At 46.0% G+C, this 5,123-nt stretch overlaps 1 protein-coding gene across 9 annotated transcripts in view; it reads right to left on the minus strand.

Annotated features, from left to right (window-relative positions):
- Nucleotides 1–5,123, minus strand: part of timm10 (translocase of inner mitochondrial membrane 10 homolog (yeast)) — an 8,176-nt gene that overhangs the window by 2,347 nt on the left and 706 nt on the right. The window lies entirely within an intron of this gene.

Raw genomic sequence — 5,123 nt, forward strand, 5'->3', positions numbered from 1 at the left:
GCCGAGGGAGCGCCGCACCGTCGGAGGGTCGGTGCCGAGGGAGCGCCACTGAGTAGGTTACATCAGATTTAGTACTGTGTAACATTACAGGATTAATTAATGACCTCAGCATAAAAAGGTCCCAGATAGCAGCAACCATAAAACAATTAAAATTGAAATTCATGCTTGAAAGAGAGAAAACTGGGTTTAAGTCGAGGATATTAAACCTAACTAAAGGCAAGCATGTAGATATGAAAACTGACCTAGCTGAAATGAACTGGCACACAGGGCTAGGATATAAATCAATAGAAATAGTGGCAGAATTTGAAGAGCATATTTCAGTTATTAGACTATGCGAGGAAGCTCACTTGGGATATGAAATCCGAGCGCAAGCATTTGTACAGGAATTTTAAAAGGATAAGATAAAGCAATGGCAGTGTTGGTCCACGACAGAGTGAGTCAGAAGTCACACAACACCAGGTTATAGTCCAACAGGTTGATTTGAAATCAGAAGCTTTCTCTAACTTCATCCTGTGACTTCTAACTTTGGCCACCCCAGTCCAACACCAGCACCTCCACATCTTCACGAGGAGAGGGAGAATAGCGAGTTAATAATGGAAAGTAAGAAACTGGCAGATGAAAGGGTTTGCTTCTGTCCTCACTCTAGAGGATACAAAAAACAGTTCACTATTTATGTAAATCAGGAAGTGGGAGGGAAAGAGAGATAGAGAGAGAGAGAGAGAGAGAGAGAGAGAGAGAGAGAGAGAGAGTGGAAGTGGGTAAACTGATAGAGTTGTCTGACAAGCCTCCAGACTCAGATAGGCTTCATCCGGGTCTCAAAAAGGAGGCCAATGAGGTAGGAGATGTGTTTGTGTGCTTGTCAAGATTCAGGAAAGGTTCCATCAGTCTGGAAAGTAGCAAATATTAGCCCCTCCGTTCAAAATGGGAGGAAGACAGGAAACCGGAAACTACAGTTATAAGTTAGCTTGATCTCTGTCCTGGGAAAGTGTTTCATAAAGATGATAGCTGCAAACTTTGAAAAACTCAAGGTAATCAGGAAGAGTCAGCGTGGTTTCAGAGAGAAACCATGTTTAAATCAATTTATTGGAGTTCTTTGAAGGAGTAGCACACTCCATATATAAAGGAGAGCCTGCAGATGGAGTGTACTTGGATTTACAGAAGGCATTTGTTAAGGCGCTACATCATAGAAACATAGAAGATCAGAGCAGGAGGAGGCCATTCGGCCCTTCAAGCCTGCTCCACCATTCTTCATGATCGCGGCTGATTGTCCAACTCAATAGCCTAATCCTGCTTTCCCCCCATTCGCCCCAAGTGCTATATCGAGCTGCCTCTTGAATATATTCAATGTTTTGGCATCAACTACTTCCTGTGGTAATGAATTCCACAGGCTCACCACTCTTTGGGTAAAGAAATATCTCCTCATCTCTGTCCTAAATTGTCTACCCCAAATCCTCAGACTGTGACCCCTGGTTCACACCCACCATCGGGAACATCCTCCCACATCTATCCTGTCCAGTCCCGTTAGAATTTTATAAGTCTCTATGAGACTCCCCCTTATTTGTCTGAACTCCAGTGAAAACAATCCCAAACTAGTCAATCTCTCCTCATAGGTTAGACCTGCTATCCCCGGAATCAGCCTGGTAAACCTTCGCTGCACTTCCTCGAGAGCAAGAGCATCCTTCCTCAGAAAAGGAAACCAAAACTGCACACAATATTCCAGGTGTGGTCTCACCAAGGCCCTGTACAACTGCAACAACACATCCCTGCTCCTGTACTCGAAACCTCTTGCAATGAAGGGCAACATACCATTTACCTTCTTTACCGCCTGCTGCACCTGCATGCTTACCTTCAGCAACTGGTGCACAAGGACCCCCAGGTCCTGCTGCACACTCAGCTCTCCCAATTTACAGCCATTCAGGTAGTAATCTGCTTTCTTCTTTTTGCTTCCAAAGTGAATAACCTCATATCTATCCAAATTATACTGCATCTGCCATTGATCTGCCCACGCACCCAACCTGTTGAGGTCATGCTGAAGGATCTCTGCATCCTCGTCACAGTTCACCCTCTCACCCAACTTGGTATCATCTGCAAACTTGGAGATGTTACATTCTTTTTCCCTTGTCCAAATCATTAATATATATTGTGAATTGCTGGGTCCCCAGCCCTGATCCCTGTGGCATCCCACTAGTTACTGACTACCAATTTGAAAAGGACCCATTAATTCCTACTCTTTGTTTCCTCTCTGCCAACCAGTTTCCTGTCCATCTCAATACACTTCCCCCAACCCCACAAAGATTATTGTAGAAAATAAAGACTCACGGTATAGAGGGGGGTAACAGATGAGCATGGATAGAAGACTGGTTAGCTGACAGAAAACAGAGAGAGTGTACCAATGGTTCTCCATCTGACTGGCAGGATGTGACAAGTGGCATCCTACAGGGATCTCTTCCTGGGCATCGATTATGTACGATACAACATTCTATTTAACATTGGCACGGTGGCTCAGTGGTTAGCACTGCCTGACAATGCTAGAGACCTGGGTTCAATTCCACCCTTGGGTGACTGCTGTGTGGAGGTTACACATTTTCCCCGTGTCTATGTGGGTTTCCTCTGGGTGCTCCGGTTTATAGAACATAGAACAGTACAGCACAGTACAGGCCCTTCGGCCCACGATGTTGTGCCGAACTTTTACCCTAATCCTAAGGTCTATCTAACCTCCACCCCTACCTTATACTATCATCCATATGCTTATCTAATAGCCGCTTAAATGCCCCTAATGAGGCTGACTCCACTACCCTCTCCAGCAATGCATTCCACGCCCCTACCACTCTCTGAGTAAAGAACCTACCTCTGACGTCTCCTCTATATCTACCTCCACTCACTTTAAAACTATGCCCCCTCGTAATGGCTAACTCCATCCTAGGAAAAAGTCTCTGGCTGTCCACTCTATCTATACCTCTGATCATTTTGTACACCTCTATCAAATCACCTCTCATCCTTCATCGTTCTAAAGAGAAAAGCCCCAGCTCTCTCAACCTTTCCTCGTAAGACCTTCTCTCCATTCCAGGCAACATCCTGGTAAATCTCCTCTGCACCTTTTCCAATGCCTCCACATCTTTTCTGTAATGAGGCGACCAGAACTGGACACAATACTCCAGATGTGACCGAACCAGGCTTTTGCGTTTCCTTCCCCAGTCCAAAGATGTGCAGGTTAGGGTGGATTGGCCATGCTAAATTGTCCCATAGTGCCCAGGGATGTGCAGGTTAGGGTGGATTGGCCTTGCTAAATTGTCCCATGGTGCCCCGGTGATGTGTATTAGCCATGGGGAGTGCAGGGTTACAGGGATCGGTGGGTCTGGCTGGGATGCTCTTTGGAGGGGTGGTGTGGACTCAGTGGGCCGAATAGCCTGCTTCCACAGTGCGGGGAGTCTGTGTTTTCACATCAATGACTTAAATGAGGGAGCGAAGAGATGGTCGCTAAATTTACAGACAACACAAAGGTACCTTGCATAGTACACTGTGAGAAAAGACAGGAGTTTGTACAATAGGTTAAGCGAGTGAGTAAATATTTGACAGATGTGGGGAGATGTGATGTTTATACAGTCACACAGCATAGTGGTCCAACCAGTTCATGTCGAAAATAATCCCAAACTACTCCCTGCTGCCTGCACCTGGACCTCTAAACCTTTCCTATTCATGTACCTTTTCAAATGTCTTTTAAACATCGCAATTGTACCCTCATCCTTAGAATCCCTACAGTGTGGGAAAGGCCATTCGGCCCAACAAGTCCACACCAACATGCCGAACAGCATCGCAGCCAGACCCATTCCATTACCCTATCCCTGTAACCCTGCATCTCCCATGGCTAACGCACATTGCTGAACACTATGGACAATTTAGCTTGGCCAATCCACCCAAATCCTCGGACTGTGTGAGGAAACTGTAGGATATGACAGAAACCCACACAGACATGGGGAGACTGTGCAAACTCCACACAGACAGTCGCCCAAAGGTGGAACTGAACCTGGGTCCCTGGCGCCGCAAGGCAGCACTGCTAACCACTGAGCCACTGTCCTACCACTTCCTCAGGAAGTTCATTCCTCACACGAACCACCCTCTGTGTAAAAAAATTGCCTCATCTTTTTTAAATCTCTCTCCGCTCACCTTAAAAATGTGTCCCCTAGTCTTGAAATGCCCCATCCTAGGGAAAAGACAACTACAATTAACTCTATACCTCTCATTATTTTATAAACTTCTATCAGGTCGCCTCTCAACCTCCCACATTCCAGTGAGAAAAGTCCCAGTCTATCCTTTCTTTATAACTCAAACCTTCCATACCCGGCAACAAGTTGTTCACTTTAGAATCAAAAAAAGCGGAGTATTGTTTAAAAGCTGAATGATTGCAGAACGCCGAGATGCAGAGGGATCTGGGTGTTGTGGAGCATGAGGCACAGAAGGTTAGTCTGCAGATGCAGAGAGGCATGTTATCCCTCATTCTAAGAAGAACTGAACATAAACATAAGGATGTTGTGCTTCACTTATACAAGGCATTGGTGGGACCTCCTCTCGAATACAGGGTGCAGTCTCCTGATTGAATGAAGGATGTTAATGTGTCGGAGACGGTTCAGAGGAGGGTTTACGGGATTGATCCCTGGAATGAGAGTGTTGACACGTGAGGAAAGGTTGGACAGACTGGGATTGGTTTTCCCCTGGAGTTTAGAAAAGTGAGGAGTGACTTGTTTGAAGTATATAAGGTCTTGACAAGGTGGATGTGGAAAGGATGTTTCCTCTAGGGGGTCAGTACAGCACCAGGGGATAGATCAAAGAACTGATGCTGGAGGTCTGAAACAAAAACAGAAGTTGCTGGAGGAACTCAGCATGTCTGGCAGCATCTGTGGTAAATACGCAGCGTTAACGTTTTAATCAGACTGATAGCAGCTAGGGAGACTGGTATTTATACAAACCTACCGACTCCTACCTCGACTATACACCCTCACACCCTGCTTCCTGTAAAGCCTCCATCCCATTCTCCCAGTTTCTCCACCTGCTTCGCGTCTGTTCTGATGATGCCACCTTCCACAGGGGAGCGTCAGAAATGTCCAGCTTCTTCCTCACTCAAGGAT

Source organism: Rhincodon typus, chromosome 48, assembly GCF_021869965.1.
Source record: "Rhincodon typus isolate 14 chromosome 48, sRhiTyp1.1, whole genome shotgun sequence".
Classification (NCBI taxonomy): Eukaryota; Metazoa; Chordata; class Chondrichthyes; order Orectolobiformes; family Rhincodontidae; genus Rhincodon; species Rhincodon typus.